The sequence below is a fragment of the Protopterus annectens genome, chromosome 3.part0, assembly GCF_019279795.1.
Source record: "Protopterus annectens isolate FY-2018-M chromosome 3.part0, PAN1.0, whole genome shotgun sequence".
Taxonomy (NCBI): domain Eukaryota; kingdom Metazoa; phylum Chordata; order Ceratodontiformes; family Protopteridae; genus Protopterus; species Protopterus annectens.
In genome coordinates, this window is record NC_056731.1 from 1,274,134,339 (window position 1) to 1,274,153,133 (window position 18,795).

At 40.0% G+C, this 18,795-nt stretch overlaps 1 protein-coding gene across 4 annotated transcripts in view; it reads right to left on the reverse strand.

The window, feature by feature from the left end:
* LOC122796727 (exocyst complex component 3-like protein 4) overlaps positions 1-18,795 on the reverse strand; it is a 2,022,901-nt gene that overhangs the window by 280,770 nt on the left and 1,723,336 nt on the right. The gene's annotated exons all lie outside the window — the stretch shown is intronic.

An 18,795-nucleotide genomic window follows, 5' to 3' on the forward strand; every position in this document is an offset into this window, starting at 1 on the left:
TTCTCTCTTTGCAAACTCTGTAAGTAGATCCTGGAACTTTCTTCCAGCTGATATTACCTTACTTTCCACCTTAGCTCAATTTAAAAATAGACTCAAACAACATTTGTCACTTAACTGGCTATGTCAATGTATCAAGCCTGGCTAACTCTCTCTAGAATGTGTAAAAACCTGTTAACCAGTTTACTGTGTAATTTAATTTAATCCTGACTTGTGCTCAGGATTAACTGTAACCTGTGGAACTTGTTTAACTTGCTTACTTATGTAATCTCTGTAAATAGTATGTTTGTAATATGTAATGCTGGTATTATGTAATGCTGTATCTGCTTACCCTTGGAGCTTTTCTCCCCGGGCCTCCGCTGAAAATGGACATGCATCCAGTCGGACTATCCCGGTCAACAAATGTAAAATAAATAAAAATAAATTTAAAAAAATGTAGCTTACAATGAAAACTCTATAATAGCATATCCTGGAATTCAGACAGGATTACTCAAGTGGTAAGCTTTAGCACAAGTGGTTTCACCATCACTGTAGCCTTTCTATTCACACATCACCCTATTATTGAGGTTTCCCACTAGTGGTAGCATCAGCAAAGATGGTGGTCCTGTTGGTTGAGCCCCATAGTAATGAGGCTATTGGAGGAAGCATATAATGCTAAGTAGCCATGGTGCTTCCACTGGAAATGACTGCAAATCCTGACTTGTGCATTGATTTCCACATCTGGAGGAACATTTTTGAGGATGGGTGGTGTGTATGTGTGTGGACATGTGGGTGCATGTATTTTGGGGTATGAATGAAGTCAGATAACTGTAAGTGTGTATGTGTGTGTGTGTGTGTGTGTGTGTGTGTGTGTGTGTGTGTGTGTGTGTGTGTGTGTGTGTGTGTGTGTGTGTGTGTGTGTGTGTGTGTGTGTGTGTGTGTGGTAGTATGCACATGAATGAATTGGTGACTGTGCCTATAAGTCTGATCAGCTGAGGGGGAAGCATGTGTGATGTTGGGTGGAAGTGTGCATGTGTGTGGGAATGTCTGAGTGTGCATGTGTGTGTGTGTGTGTGTGTGTGTGTGTGTGTGTGTGTGTGTGTGTGTGTGCGTACATGTGTGTGTCTGTTTGTGTGCCTGCATTTGTGCATAGCTGTCTGAGTGCATGTCTGTGAGTATAGGGTGTGCCTTTGCCAGAGTGTGCTAGTGGTACAAAACTGCAATTCAAAGATATGCTAATGAGCTGATAATGAGGTCTTCCTCACTGAGTCCTAGCTGTCTCTGAAATGCATTTTGACCTGGTCATGTAAATAGACCTACCTGCTGAAGACAATTTACATGAGTGATAGGATTCTTTTTGAATTCTTTAGGGTTTTGTATAATTTCAAATGGAATTTTGCTCCATAGCTTGGCTGAATGTACTGTGAAGGAATAATCTTTCACATGTTGTTTGGATTTTAAAATTTTAGCCAATAAATTAAAGTTCAAAATGTATCTTACCTAATGATACCCTAATTTATTTGGTTAAATGCTGATTTATGATCTAAAGCAAATTTCCTGTAAATAACAATACTAATCTAGTCTTTTTGATTACTAAAACATAGAAATACACTATTAGCTATAACCAGCTATTCAATGCCCTTAACCCAGTGAACAAAAGAGACATCATCTCTTAATATACACCCATTAGTGGGCAATTAAAAAGCATACATCTTTAGTTTTATACCTGCTTATAATCAATTCATACTATGTAGCAGATTCCAAATGTTTACCAAAAATCAAACTGCATTCCTTTCAAAGATGTAGGACTATCTTCTTCAGCATTAAATAAACTGTATCATCTGCAAAGATTATTAAAAGGGATGCAGTGCCCATATTTTTGATTACATTCTTCATTAACATAAAAAAAAAACAAATGTTCCTGGAAAACCACAAAACTGATTTACATTAGTAGAGAGCTTTAAACTGACTTCAGTAGAACTTTTCTTATCAAACAAATAAGTCCAAATCTATTAAGAACTTCACATCTGACCCAAAGATCTTTAATAAGTATTTTCATATCATTGCGTGCTACCATGGCAACAACCTTCCCCTATTATCATATGTAAAAAAAGATCCATATCAGCTCTCGATTTATCATTTAACCGATGAATCCACTCCTATACCTGTAAAACATCCTCTGATAAGAGGACACCAAAAATTGTCAGTAGTTAATTTTCTTTAAAATAATCTTTGAACTGCTTTGTCAATATTAAAACAACTGAACTTCATGAGTAGAATGCAACAGAATAATGTTTTCCCTAATTTCATTCTTATCTCCATCCTGCCATGTGTATACTCAGCAAACTCAATGTCTCCTCTACCTTCACCCAATTTACCTGTACATTCTTATACATGGTCTAGAACTGGGCCCTCAGGGCAAGCTCAACAACTGTTCCTTATCCCGAGGCACACCAGGCACCAGAAAGAGTGAGAGTCCTATAGTTCATTCACTCAATGCACCTGAACTCACTAGTGTCCCCCTTCATGACAGATCTTGGACCCATCCCATCACAGGGTAAAATACAGTTATGTAAGTAAACTTATTATAACAGCAGATGAATAATAGATCAGTGTTGCAGTAGCCTAGGCAATTACCATAGCTTGGAAAAGAAAAATGGAAAATTCTGAGACCATTTTAGGCATAAAAGAAGTATCGTTTCTCAACAAAAACCCTGTTCTTGTGAAAAAAATGAGGTAGGGATGATTCACCTTAAGAGTTTACAACTCAGATACTCTCCTAGCAAAGAGTCAGAAGAATAAGTAAAACAGTCTACCATGTTAAGGACCTCAATGCAGCCTCATGAACTGGTTCAAATGGAAAAAGATTAAGCTTTCCAAGCACAAAGTTAAAGTCTCAAGGAGGAGGACCTGCTTTTAAGGAGGATGATTATGCAGCACACCTTTCAAAAACTGTTTAACTTGAGGATGGTTAGGAAGGGGAGCATCTATGAGCAGACAAGCTGAAATGGCCAACAAGTAAACCTTAATAAAGGAAAAAAGAAATGCCAGAAGACAGTAACTCACACAAATAAACAAGAACCAGAAGCAGCTGAGCCTGAAGAGGTCCCTGGTCCTTGGACTGGCACCAACTAAAAATCCTTTCAACTTGCACATATTTGATTCTCTAGCAGCAGTTTTTTTTTGCACTTTCTTTAGTACCTGCTGCACATCCTCAGAAAGAAAAGTGGCTAAAACATTTCAGGACTCCATCGTCCAGACACTTAGCTGTAATGTTGTAGTGTATCAAATAACCTCTTTCTTGTATAAGCAAATCCAGTCTATGTGGAAGCCTGTAATAATTGCCATTGGCCAGATTGAAAAGAAGAGAGAGAAGCACTGTTGCCTGAGACAAAAGGAAGTTACCACCACTATTTTTGGGAGTACTTCTGGATCTTCAGAAGAACTCTGGATATCAGTGGAAAGGGTGGGAAAGCATACAGGAGCATTACTGTCCATGAGAATGAAAATGCATTTGTCTTCCAGGCCTATTTGCATGGAACTCTGGAGCTTGATTCCTTGGGTGTCTGTTCTTAGAGGAGGCAAACAGATCTATTGGAGGAGTTCCTCACAGTTAGACCTATTCTTGGAAGACCATAGGATGAAACTTCCATTCATGATAGTCTGTCCTGGTCCTGCGTAGCATACCTGCAAGCACATTTTGTCCTGATAGAGTGTATGAAGCCTGGACAGTCATAGTGAACTGAGCTGCTAGCTATCAGGTAATCACAGGAAGTCTGCAAAGAGGGTACAATCTCTTTACGTGCCACATCACTGTGGTGTTGACTGTGTAAACTTGCAGTAGGCCAGGGGACCAGAGATGATTTAAGGCTTTCAAGTCATTCATCACTGACAAGATTTTTGTGACACTTATGTGTTTCTGTTTGTCATGGGGGTTTCACAGAGTTTGCACTTTTACCCCTTTTGAAACTGTTCTTCATATCAGGTGTGATGCATTTGTAATAGACTAGTGAGGGGTAAGAGAGAAAAGAAGAACCAGATTGCAAGAGATATGGTCTACTCAGCAGATAATCTCCCTTTTTACAAACCCCAGAACATGAATCTGAAAAAACAAATGGTGAAAATGCTGAGTCCAAATTGAACTGATGTACCACTGGAGTTTTCTCATGTGGAGTCTGACTAGGCTACGCATGAGACTCACCGATCCCATGGACCTCAACATTCTGAGAAATTCCCTTGCAGATGTTTGGCTTTGATTAGAAAATGCAGGAAAAACTGTTGAAACATTTCTACCTTGTCTGAAGGACAAAAGGCTTTTTCCAGTGCAGAATTTAGCAGATATACAAAAATATAATTCAGTGGGAAGGGGTGAGAAAAGACTTTTGAAAGTTGATTTGAAAACCTACACTAAGTAAAAGATTCAGAATGGTTGCTAAAGACCTTGACTGTAGGAAAAAGGGTACTTTTCCATTAATGGGGCAGCAGTCTGCAAATATAAATGTTGCTGCGGAATGTCCAGGTTCAACTTATCAGGAAAAAATTTTCTTCAAAACTTGGCAGAGTACTTAAATATGTTCTAAAGTGAATGCCATATATCTGCCTGCACATTGAAGCTTCATACAACTGAAAAAGCTGTCAGGCCTCAACTATAGCCATTCACTGTATCACATGTTTCACACTGCAAAACATAAAAGGACAAGCACATACAATTATTTAAATGATAGCAAAATAACTCTGTTAACCACTTTCAATGCAGGCAAAAATGATATGTTGGACAGCGTAGTGGTGCAGCTGTAGCATTGTCACCTCACAGCAAGAGGTTCTCCAGTTCAATTCTCGGCTGGGGTGCCTTCTGTGCAGAGTCTGCAAGTCCTCCTTGTGTTTGTGTGGGTTTCCTCTGGGTGCTCTGGTTTCCTCCCACGTTACAAAGACATGCATCTGGAGCATTTCTCCCCAGGCCTCCGCTGAAAATTGGCTCGGTCCAAGTCGGACTTTCCCGGTTAACGAATATTAAATAAATAAATAAATATCATACAGAAAGACAGATTAAACCATTCACCTAACCAGCCATACTTATAGTACTGTTGGTACTTCAGCTGAATAACCATTCCTCACATTAAGTAGCCTTTATTACTCCTACTGGACAGGCATAAGTCTTTGGCATATACTGTTTTACAGAATGGGAAAAACGAGTTACGGCCAACAACTGGAAACTTTTTTTTTACATAAACATTCTATCCCTAAACCATTAACCCTAAAACCCTGACACTAACCATGATGCAGGATTCAGATACTGCAACCAACAGTTACGCTACTTTCTCACAGCTACTCTTAAATCACCTTAAAATTAAACTGTATGACAATGCAATGAGCAGCAGCCAAGAAATACCCAAAGTGGTCAACTGCAACAGATTTTAATTAGACACCAGAGGCAACCTGGTATCAATGGTTCTACCATGTCTGAGCTGCATGTCACCTTCCATTCATCCCACATCTCACCTGCCTTTCATAACACTTATTAACAAGGTTTCCAAACACAGCAAAGCTTTTATGTTTGCGGACGACTGCTGCCCCATTAATGGGAAAGTACCGGAAAAATAATCTGTAAAGAGAAAACAGTGATCCAAATATGAAAAATTTGAATACCTTGAAGGCTACAATGAGTAATTACTGAAGCCAGACACTTTTTGAATATCATTGGAGCAGTGGAGAGTCTAAGGGTAAGACAGAGAACTGATGATGTAAGCCAGACAGTGAAAATCTTTAAAAATAATCTAACCTGCTTGCAAATGGGAATGTGATAATAAACATCCATTTCAGTCTACCTTTACCATGAAAGCTAGAGAATGGAGAAGACATAAAAGGGGCTGAAGGGAAAGCATTTTGAACTTTAGAATCTTGACTAAAGGGTTTAGACAGGAAAGGTCCAGCAGAGGCATCCAGGATGATTCCCTCACTGGTATGAGAAAAAATACTTGGATAAAAGCTTTGCCTATCTGCCAGGCACAGTTTCTATTACTCCATGTACAGGCATATGATGCAGAATGAGAAGATGCAAGGAGACTTGTTTCACTGGTCAAGGAGAAATCATCCTAAATGGGAGGGTGGGAGGGATTCCTATTGCCAAATGCATCCCTACTGAATTGTATTTGAAACCCATTTGCGGTCACAATCTGGTACTAGAAGGGAAGATAATGTCTGAGACAGCGAGATGAAAAGGTTGCCAGGGTGGGTTCGTATGGGGAATATAACAGGCATTAGTCATGTTGACGGGGAGGATTTTCCTTGCTTTTTAGAGGCTTTTCCTTTCTATATGAAGCCTCCTCACCATTGCTTTTTAAACTATAGGGTGACAGATGTTCTTAGGTAAGTACTAAGCTAGCTGCCCTTGTAGGGCATTTAAAACCTAGCCAATTCCACCAAGGTAAGAATCATACCCTGTAACTTGTGCCTGTGTGGTAAACACCTTAACCATTATGTCAGCCCTCAACCCCTAAGCCTAGCCAATAACCAGAGATCAGAATCAAACCCAGTACCTTATATCAGTGAGAGATGGAAACTTCACTATTAAACCAGCTCCATTCCCAACATCTCATTGCTGCTGAAACTGCTTATGGAAAAAGGGATCTGAGGAGGAAGTCAATTTCTTATTTTTTCAAAAAGTCACCTCTTGAATCAATTTTAACATTTCATGACACTCCTTGGGCACATCAGCTGTAAAAGGCCCAAGCAGAACTTTCTTGTCTAAGGGGGAATTTAATCATTCATTTTTAATCTTTCAGGAATAATTTGAGAAAGAAGCCATGACAAACTTCTCATAACTGACACAGAAGCAACCGCTCTGGTGGAAAACATCAACAGCATCATACCCCTACTTTAAAACATGCTTAGGAACATGGAAAACATCAACAGCATCGTACCCCTACTTTAAAACATGCATAGGAACATGGAAAACTTCAACAGCATTGTACCCCTACTTTAAAACATGCTTAAGAACAAGGAAAACATCAACAGCATCATACCCCTACTTTAAAACATGCTTAGGAACATGGAAAACTTCAACAGCATTGTACCCCTACTTTAAAACATGCTTAGGAACAAGGAAAACATCAACAGCATCATACCCCTACATTAAAACATGCTTAGGAACATGAAAAACATCAAAAGCACCACACCCCTAATTTAAAACATGCATAAGAGCATGGAAAACATCAACAGCATCATACCCCTACTTTAAAACATGCTTAGGAACAAGGAACACATCAACAGCATCATATCCCTACTTTAAAACATGCTTAGGAACATGAAAAACATCAAAAGCATCACACCCCTACTTTAAAACATGCATAGGAGCATGGAAACATCAACAGCATCATACCCCTACTTTAAAACATGCTTAGGAACAATGAACACATCAATAGCATCTTACCCCTACTTTAAAACATGCTTAGGAACAAGGAACACATCAACAGCATCATACCCCTACTTTAAAACATGCTTAGGAACACGGAAAATATCAACAGCATCATACCCCTACTTTAAAGCATGCTTAGGAACATGAAAAACATCAACAACATCATACCCCTACTTTAAAACATGCTTAGGAACACGGAAAATATCAACAGCATCATACCCCTACTTTAAAACATGCTTAGGAACATGGAAAACATCAACAGCATCACACCCCTACTTTAAAACATGCTTAGGAACATGGAAAACATCAACAGCATCGCACTCCTACTTTAAAACATGCTTAGGAACAAGGAAAATATGAACACCATCGCACCCCTACTTTAAAACACTCTTAGGAACATGAGAAGCAAATGTTAAAGAGGCATTCAAAGAGCTTTAACCTCAGAAAAAGGAAAGGTTAACTATTAACTTTTAGCGAAATAATACACTTAGATACACTTAGTTCTCTGTGTTATCAAAAGCTTTCCCCTCTTTATCAGGGAGAATGGGGTCAGCAGCAGTAATCATTTTAGCAGAAGCAGTTTTAGACAGAAACATTCCTACTGGATCTGCTTTAAGGCTGGACTACAAATACTTAAGAGACTGAGGAATCCTGTACAACATGTCAGAATTTCTGGGGGCAGGACGTTGGCTGTCAGACAAACTAGCAGCAGTAAGAAAAAAATCTCTTAAAGCAAGAACAGCTACAAATTTAGGCATTTCCAACTGTAACAGAACATAATACATTTTACGTGCAATAGGAATTTCTTTTGGCCATCACTGAAAAACCTATTTCTTCTTAGATAAAGTCTCAGAACAAGAAAAAAAATCAATTTCTACAGGGAAATCTGAACCATACTTTCTTCAGAATCAGAATATTCCAATTCATTTATTTACTTTTCATTTGTTTAGCTGGAAAGTCTGACTGCACAAAGTCCTTTTTCAGCAGAAGTCCAAGGAGAAAAGCTCCACATTTACAATAGTGAGAATATACACTGGTATATCATCAGAGATACAAAGTGATTACATTTTTCAAGATTATTGTATGTCTATAGTTACCATACAATTCAATACATAGTCTACGTACAATGATACTGTGACATTGGAAAGTCTTTACAATGCAAGTTGTATCAATTAAAATCATCAACACCTAGTGTATCTAGCAGTATCTTGTGCTCAGAGCAAGTTCTCTCAGTTTCTATCAAAATGTTACACAGTGCAGGATAGAAATAATATTAACAATGAGCAAGATATCTAGCTACATTTTATAGCACATTAACACACTTTTGACAGACTAACATCTATGAACATATGCTAATTATCTACTGATAGGGAACAAATAAGAGGAAGACAAGAGCTAAAGGTCTCTGGAATCAAATGCCTTGAGAGCAAGTGTTAGAGTGTGTCCTGGAAACACTGAAAATGAAAAGTGCAAAGGTACTATAGAAAGCATAGGATACAATGAGAAGTCAGAGAGGCACATTGTGAAGGAGGGGGGACTACTAACTTAAAGTCTTGTTGACAATCCAAGTCAGGAAGAGAGGGAAAAGTCTTTCTTTTCTTGCTTGGAACAGAAGGAGGCAAAGAATGGCAGAAATGAGTTCCTTAGCAAATCCCAGCAAATCCTCCCTGTCTACAGAAGCAGAAACAAGCACGACACAAGTTTCCTCACTGTGTTCACCTTTCTTAGGAAACTACCTGGAAAATGACTGACCCCATGCTAGCCAAACTCATTCCAGATTTGGGGTCCCATTATATGCTGAGAGAAGGACAGATACCTCTCCCTTCCTCTAAGACCAACAAGAGTGGTTCTCACTTGCCCACCAAGGACTTCCCTACAGCTTTAGGTGATGTGCAATCTTCCACTCATTGCTATCTGAAGGTGGAACACGAGAAGGACTGTGGGAAAAAGATGAACAGGCTGAGGAACCAAGAGTGGCCACAGAAAAGTCACTCACCATCAGGTGAGGAACAACAGGAGTTCATCTGACACCCACAAACTCACTAACAACTTTCATTTTCTTATGGACAGGGAAGGTAAACTGTGAAAACCATTAGTTGATCCATAGGTAAGCTCAGAATGAGACCTTTTAGGTGGATAATGGAGTCTGGATGAGGCTGTAAAAGTACAGTAGAAAACAAGTACTAAACCAATGACAGTCCCCTATAAACAAAGTTCCCTACCCCATAAACACAACCTACACATTCTGTCAAAAGTTGAATTTTTAAACAAAAAGTTTGCATTAGCATTTACACAAAATCTCCCTTAGAAATGGAATGACCATCCATAAAAATGTTCAGTTTCCTAACAAGCTCTGCATTTTAGTCAGAAAAACACAAATTTTCAAAAAAAGAAAAAAATAAAGAAGTCCAAAAAAGTTTTGGTGGAAGGTTTTCCCAATGAGGACTCAATTGTTCTGCCATGAAAGATCACTAGCGAACCAAGAGTTTTTCATGGCCAACTGAGAGAGCACACTTCAGTGGTAAAATACCTCCGGCTAAATTGGTGCTCTAACTGCCTTTATATTTGAGTTCCCTTGAACTCCTGACATTTACAGCATGTGGAAGGTTCCCCTTAGGCTTTGAAAGCTGGCAAATCACTGGGGCAGGACCCAAACAGCTTGTGCTATTTCAACAGTAATCCAGTAATCTCAAAGTTGAACACCAGTATGAAGGCCCATTGATTCTCCAACCTCAATAAATGAAGCACATTTCTCTTGTTAGGTGAAAGTAAGGTAGTAGGGAGATGGTGAGTCAATAGTTCAAATGGAGCTGCCTAGCATCCCCCTGTCTGCATATACTGGGTGATTTTCATTATGCCTTTTTCCATGGGGAGTACTCAAACACACACACACATTTGTACTGCTACACGTCATTCCTAGAATACACAGTATGACATCACTAGACTATTTTTGCTGCCAGCAACAAATATGTTCTTTGACAAATGCTGCTGAGCGGGTAAGTCAAAACACCTGGCTTCCTGCAACCAGGACAAGAGAGCCCAGCCCTTCCAATACATCTTTCACTCTCTCTGTAACTCTGGGGCCCATGCTGCTGATTGAAAACAAGACATTGGGATTGTAGCTAGGCTTTAGCCATCTATGCCATGTGTTTGGGCATCCTTATTGCCTTACATGGATCAACAGTTCTACTTTCTACTTATAAGCTATGAGGAAAACATTTAACAAATTAGTGACAGGACAAATTAAACAATCCAAGTCTCATCTCAAAAATCTCAAGGCAACCTCATTATGAGTAAGCTAAGAATGAATTTTACTGCTTAGAATTTTAAAATTACAAAAAGTACAGTTGTGTACCTACCATAAATGTAGATGTTCGAGTGTATTCACTGTTGCAGTCATTACAATTGGGTTATCCTGCTGGCAGGCTGCCCGCAGTTTGCCTGAATTCCAAAGTCTAGGTCCGGTGTTGGTTGCTGTTGCCTCTTCCCTGACGTCAGTGCGCAAGGGGTATAAAAGATGCAGCCGACGCCATTTTCTTCAGTTTTTCTTGCCCCAGATGTCAGGTGCCCCCAAAAGGATAGGCTAAAAATAAGTCAATAAAACATGCATACACCAAAGTAAATTATTCCTTCATCTACAAGCAAATACACCACCTAGGTTGTATAGAACAGAAAAATACAAATAAGTTCCAGCAAAGATAAGGGGGATGGTGGGTGGGTAACCTGGACTGCAACAGTGAATACACTCGAACATCTACATTTATGGTAGGTACACAACTGTACTATGTTCATCATGTTTCACTGTTACAGTCATTACAATTGGGTTGAATCCCAAAGCTAAGGTTGGGAGGCTGGAGCTAAATAGGATTAGGAGCAGCTACGAGGCCCTGCTGAACTGCAGTGGCAAAGCCTGCCCTGGATTTAGCGTAGAGTGGTAAGAGATAGCGCTTTGTAAAAGTATGCACTGAACTCCAGGTTGCAGCCTCTAAAATGTCTTTGGTTGGTACTCCTCTGAGGAAGGCTGCTGAAGTGGCTGCTGCTCTGGTTGAATGTGGCCTAATGCCCCGAGGCACTGATTTGCCATGTTTTGAATAACAGAAATGAATGCAGTGGCCTATCCACTTTGAAATAGTCTGCTTTGAGATAGCCTTTCCTTGTGATCCTGCAGCATATGCCACTAGCAATTGCTCAGTCTTTCTGAAAGCTTTGGTTCTGTCCAAGTAGAAGTGCAGCTGTCTGTGTATGTCCAAAGAATGCAGAAGTCTCTCACCCTTATTCTGTGGGTTTGGATAAAAGGTAGGCAAGTGAATAGTTTGGTTAAGGGCCACACTGGGCATTACTTTAGGCATAAATGTCGAGTTTGTCCTTAGAGAAACCCTATCTGGATGGAAAATGATAAAAGGTTCCACAGCCATGAGTGTCTGTAGCTCTGAGACTCGTCTTGTAGAGGTTATTGCTAGGAGCAGAGCTATTTTCCAAGATAAAAATTTAATGTCAGCTGTAGCGGCTGGCTCAAAAGGAGGTAGAGTGAGTTTTTCCAAGACATAAATGAGGTCCCATGCAGGTACTGGTGATCTCCTTGGAGGCCTTAAGTTTTTGGCTCTTCTTGGGTACTGCCTTAGTAATGGATGAGAAAAAAATAGGTGGCTCTGTATTGTAATGAGCTGAAATGGCAGAGGCATGAATCTTAATAGATGAAAAGGATAGGCCTTTGTCCAGCATCTCAGTTAAGTATTGCAAAATCTGAGGAATATTTGGTACAATCTTGTCAATTCCTTGTGCCTGGTTCCAAGCACAGAATCTCTTCCATTTTTCAGCATAGGATTTTCTGGTACTAGGCCTCCTGACCTCCAAAATAACATCCATCACCGCTTTAGAAAGAGGGGTGTTTTGAATGACTACATTATCCACCATGCTGCCAGATTTAAGGTCTTGAGTTGGCTATGCAGGGTCTGATAGTTTTGTTGGGACAGTAAGTGAGGAATTTGAGGTAATGTCCAGGCTGGGCATTGAGACAGGTTCCTTGGGATTGGGTACCAGTGCTGGCGGGGCCAGTCTGGGGCAATCAGTATCATTTTTGGCTTCTCTTGTCTGACCTTTAGGAGTACCTTTGGGAGGAGAGGCAGTGGAGGAAAGACATACACTGTTAAGGTTTTCCAGCTGAAAGATAGAGCATCCATTTTCCATGCTTGCTTGTGATAAGTCTTTGTGCAGAATGTCTGTAGTTGGTAGTTGTGAGGGGAGGGAAATAGATCTATGTCTGGACATCCCCATTTCCTTGTTATCATGCTGAAGACTTGCGGATCCAATTTCCACTCATGGGGATCCATGAGGTTTCTGCTTAGTTCATCTGCCAGAGTATTTATCTTTCCTGGCAGGAATTGTGCCTGCAGATGTACTTGGTAAGTCAATGCTGTGTCCCACAAAGTCATGGCTAGTCTGCAAAGGGGATAGGAATGAGTTCCTCCCTGCTTGTTTATGTACCACATGACTGTAGTAGTAGTAGTCCATCTTTATGAGTAGTTGTCCCAGATGAAGTTGATCCTTGAAGGCTGTCAGGGCATTCTGAACAGCTAGCATCTCTTTTTGATTGATATGTAGATGCATTTGGCTTGCGGACCATGTGCCCTGAATACATCTTCCTGCCATGTGGGCCCCCCAGGCATAATCTGATGCATCTGTTGTTAATGTCTGCCTGGCTGTGGGTAAAGTGAATGGCTGCCCCTTGTTGTGGTGACAGGCCTTTGCCCACCATCAAAACTCCTGTTGCAGGCAGGGAATAAGGGTAATTATTGTTTCCAGGCTGTGGCAATGTTGAGTCCAAACACTTTTTAGATACCATTGAAGTTTCCTCATATGCAGTCTTGCATATGGAATTAGCAGAATGCAGGATGCCATGAAGCCCAAAGCCTGCAGAATTTTTCTTGCAGATAATTGGGCCTTTGTTCCCAACAGTTTGAAATAAGTAGTCAGTTGCCTTTGTTTGTCTGGCATGAGATAAGCCATCTGGGCAGTTGTATTCAAGCTTGCACCCAGAAATATTATCTCTTGAGAGGGTACTAGTTTTGATTTATTTTCAGTTACTGTGTACCCTAGGCATGTAAGTAATCTTTTTACAAACGCCATATGCTGTAGTAGAATGTCCTTGTTCTCTGATTGAATGAGGTAGTTGTCCAAGTAAGGATATATTTGTATTCCTCTTTGTCTGCAGAATGCAATTACTGGAGCCAGGCATTTTGTGAAGACCCTGGGCACAGTAGATAAGCCAAAGGGCAGTGCAGAGAATTGGTAGTGCATTGAGCCAGCTATGTATCTGAGGTATCTTCTGCATGATTGTCTGATTGGGACATGCAGGTATGCCTCTTTTAGGTCTAAGGTCACAAGCCAAGTCTTCTTGCCCAGCATGGGCAGAAGCTGCTGCACAGTCAACATTTTGAATTTTGGAATATCCAGATATGTGTTTAGAATTGATAGGTCCAGTATTGGTCTCCAGGCTTTGTCCTTTCTGGGCACCAAGAACAGTCTTGAGTAAAATCCTTGTCCCTGCTCTTGCTCTGGTACTTGCTGAATGGCCCTCATGTCCATGAGGGATGAAACTTGCTTTTGTGCCTCTGCCCATTGATTTTTTGGCAGGTCTGGCAAACCGTGTGCCCTTGGCAGGGTATGAAAGTGAAACTTGTAGCCTTGTGACACTATGTTCAAGACCCATTTGTCCTGGGTTATTATGTGCCAATTTTGATGAAAAAGTGCTAGTTTTCCCCCTAATGGTGCTGCCATTAGGTAAGTGCTTGGCACAGGCAGGGGGAAGTCATTGGGACTGTTTCCTGTATGGCTGTGATTTGTCTTCTCCACTTTTGGAGGTAGAAGCACCCCACTGTTTAGACCTGTATGTGCCTTGGGGCTGGGATCTGCCTCTAGGGCATCTGTATCTGCCCCTATGTGGCCTGTCTGACACTGGAAAGGACCAATTCTTTGTAGGCCAGTGTCTGCTAAATCTTGGAGGCTGTCCTCCATTTTCTTCAACACCTCCTCTGCTTTAACACCAAACAAAGTATCATGCTGTAATGGAGTATCTAATAATTTTGCTTTAACATGATCAGGCAAATTCTGTTCCTTTAACCAGGCATGCCTCCTGATGACAGAACCCGTAACAGCGGCCCTGCAGGAGGCCTCCAAAGAATCAAAACCACATTACAAAGTATGTTTTCCAACTTGTTCAGCTGCATGCAATAAATCCTGCATTTCTTTGTTTTCTGCACATTCAGAATTTATCAACATTTTCTGTTTAAGCAGTGAAAAGACCTTACAGCCAAGGTTGCAGAAGTGTAAATCTTTTTTCCCCATCTGTCCAGTGCCCTAGAATCCCTGTCAGAGGAAGTAGGGTTTTTTGCAGTGGAAGCCTTGACCCCTTTGGGACACTGAGAAATAGTTTCTGGGTCAGCAGCAGGGTTTTTAAAAATAAATGTATGTGAATCAGATGGCTTAATAGGAGCTGGAGGCAGGGAGTCAGGAGTCAGACTGGACTCTGAAAAAACATCATCTACAATGTCTAACACAGGTGGAATAGCAAGGAGCCTATGCTGAGGTAGTAAAATGAAGTTGCTGAGCCTTTTCTTAGATTCAGAATAATCTTGGCTCTCCCAGTGGAAATGCTCCCTCATGGTATGCAGAGTTTCCCCAAAAGACTAATCCTCAGGAGGAGAGGCTGAAGGGATAGATTTTTCAGCATCAGAATCCTCATAAGGAGGAAGAGAGTATTCCTGATCAGAAGAGGAATCAGATGAAATGGAAACTTGATCTGAAGATTCATATTCTGTATCTTGCCTAGGCCTCTTATCAGGAGGGGGATGGGAACCCCTGATCAAAGTAATTAGGTCTTCGGCCATTTTGAGCATCTGTTTTTTTTGGCATGGAGGCCTGTCCATGTGGCTGTTGTACTTGTTTTTTTGTCTTTAAAGGTGCTTTAGTCTTTGCCTTTGAAGCTGAAGTCATTTTTATATATAATTGTGTAGGCCTGAAAACACCCTCAGAAGCCGATGCCTGCTCAGCGGCTCCGGACCCATCTGAGGGAATAGTTTCCGAGGTTCCAATACCTTGAGTATCCAGTGGCCTAGTCGGCTCCACGTGGGAGTCGGTAGCAGCCTGCAGCTCTAAAGTAGCGGGCATCAGGGGCTGCGAAATCGCCTCACTGAGAACCGGCGAACCGACGACTGGCTTAGAAGAAGCCTCGTCGTTAGTTTTGGACCTCGGATGCTTGTCCTTTTCCTTTTCTTTGCGTTTCTTGTGAATTGCAATACTCGGATGACTATCCGATGACATCGTGTAATTAAATCGTCTGCCAAAACAGTGAAATGCAAAATCATACCGACGCTTAATAGTGTGTTGGTTAAATCTAGCACAGAACTGACAATTAGCAACGTCATGGTCAGGGCCTAGGCAAGGAATACAATAGGAATGAAAGTCCTTATGAGGTATTTGTTTCCCACAAGAAATACAATTATTAACTTTTTCTGACATCGGTCTAGAGCAAGAAAAAAGTTTCCCCAATGGGGTACTTAGCTTTTAATGAAGACTTCAGATCTGAAATTCAAATAGGAAAATCTCAGGAGTCGGCCGACTGGCACTTGCGAACTGCTTTTGCTTCGGGCACCGCGCGGCAAGAAAGACTGACGAAAATGGCGTCGGCTGCATCTTTTATACCCCTGGCGCACTGACATCAGGGAAGAGGTGACAGCAACCAATGCCAGACCTAGACTTTGGAATTCAGGCCGACTGCGGGTAGCCTGCCAGCAGGATAACCCAACTGTAATGACTGCAACAGTGAAACACGATGAACATCATAGTTGAGATTTGGTATGTAAGAAAAAAAAAGAAACAGTGAGATCATACTTTTCTATGGAATATACTCTTTTTTTCCTGTGTTGGGAGGAATTATTAAATATTCATTAAGCTGAACAGCCTTCTCATTAGTTTCTTTTAATAAATTTCCATCTTCTGTTTTCACCGCTAATAACATTTGTTTTTAACATCCTGATATTTCATTCATTATGTTTTGGTTTTGTGTTACTTCTGTTTCCTTTCCCCTACCTAATAACTTACAATAATGCTTGGATTTCTTAAAATGTAACCAGTAATAATTAGATTTTAATTTCTTATATCTTTGAAACAATTTTTTCACTGTTTAAAGCTTCCAAAATGTTGTTGCCTGATCATAAACCTCTTTTTTAATTCTACCAGTTTTGTACAGTATTATGAGTTCATCCATAATAATTATATATTTTTATTGATTATATACTTTTAATGTGATTTCTGATTCTATAGATGCTGACCATCAAGCTTCCTCCCAATGGCCATGACCCATTCTTTCCCCTTATCCTTGAATTTCGCCTAGGATCAAGGTAAAAGCTGTCTGGAGAGGGGTGTAATTTGGGCAGCCATGAGAGAGCTTTTATGCCTTCACTGACATCTTGGAAAAAAGGGTCACCCTACCTTCCCATTCCAGGGCAGACATGTCCATCATCTCCTGCCTGCTCCAGGCACTTGAGCTGCTAATCCAACTCAGGTCAGCTGGGTCATAGTCAAGGCTTTATTCTTCTGTGTCTCTGGATATGGCTAAATATTTTCATTTTCTCTTCAGTATCCCTTGTATAATAATACATCAATTAGTCTAAGAATGCAAGCATATCCTGGACTCCAATTTACAAAAAGATTTTCTAATAACTGCAGTATCCTTTGTACTGCATTTACATACTTCAGTAACTAGCATAATAGGCATGTGCTCATTAATTATATTAAATATTTTACATTTTTGAACTCTAAGACCATTATCAATGAAAGGAAATGACTATTTGGATATTTCATGAGCGTTGATATGTGCTGTTAAAGTCCTACTTCTGTTGCTAATTGTAAAATTAAGGTTCTGGATATAATTACTTAAGTTAAAATTACCCATTGCAATCCATTCGTTCCAAAGTTCCAATAAAAAAGTTTAATAGTTTTTAAATATTTTTACCATAGGTCAATGAACCAGACAGGAAGTAAACAGCTCTAAATATAATTATTTCTTTCTCACTCAATAGTTGAACAGAAACAGTATTATGGTTATCAAATTTATACACAATTTTATTTTTAACAACAATCCTTGTCTAAAATACCCCCAGCACCTCTTTGTTTAATTTTTGCTTCACTGACGTTAGTGTACCAATAACAGTAACAGGATTACATCAGGGCATCATGATTCTCAGAGAAGGTTATAGTTGGAATAATGAGTTTTGCTCCATAAGAAAAATGCGTCACTTGTGGTGTAATCAAAGGCTTGTTTTAAACATTCTATTACAATCAGCAATAAAGAATAACAAGTCCACATCCTTCATGTTTATCAATAAAACCAGCTCTGAGTGGTGCTTGCACCTGTCACATGCATGTTATGAGTGAGCACATTCTGGTGTGCATGCTGTATTAAACTCAATGATACTTAGCATGAGACATTTCTGCAGCAAATATGCATACATTATTGTTAATTCTGAATGACATAACTGGAGAGGGATGTAACTGAAACAGATGTATAAAGAAGTTATGTGATCAGAAATGTTTGAGTAATAGTAATTTTGATGACAGGGTAAATTACTTTAAATCTGGACAGTACTTCTGACTTCTGGTTCTAGTGTATAACAGATCTATGAACATAAGCCATGGATGACAATTTATGTTTTATGCTCATCTGGCACTCTGTGCAGATGCCTGAACTGACATCTGTGCAATTTAAAGTTTAGAACCAAAAAAAAAAAAAAAAGCAAGAGGACTTTTCTCAAAGTCTCAGCATTCATTTGTGAAACCATAATATAGCTGTGGATAGTGCCAGTACTTCCCCTATGATTGTTTTCACTGACAACTTGCCCAACCATGGTTATGCCTGTAATGTCTTCACCTGCCCTAGTCAGGCCTCTGATCTGTAGATACATGCAGTTTTTAAGAGATCAGACTTGTAAATATTACCTGTATACATCCAGCTGGGAGGAGGAGCATCGCAATTAATTAAATACAGGTTCTTTGTTTTGGAGTGATTTAAAAAATGATGATCAAAGAGCGAAGCTATTATACTGGAACTTGTTTCTGTGAGCAGGACTTGCATGTTGGCTCAGCTGGCAATGGTTTACAGTGGTAGTTTTAGATTAATATCTGTACAGAATTGGAAGAATTTAATAATGTCCATCCTTTTACAACTAACTGTCTTCCACTTCAAACAACCAAAGATTGTTTACGTATCTTGATTGTCATCTCTAGCAGTTTTTGATTTTTCTGTAGTAACACTTATGTTTCTATTGTACTCTTTTACTCTTAAATCCATCTGTTCCTATTGTTCTGATTCTGATTCGATTTTACCTGTTCTTGTTAGGCTCAGTATA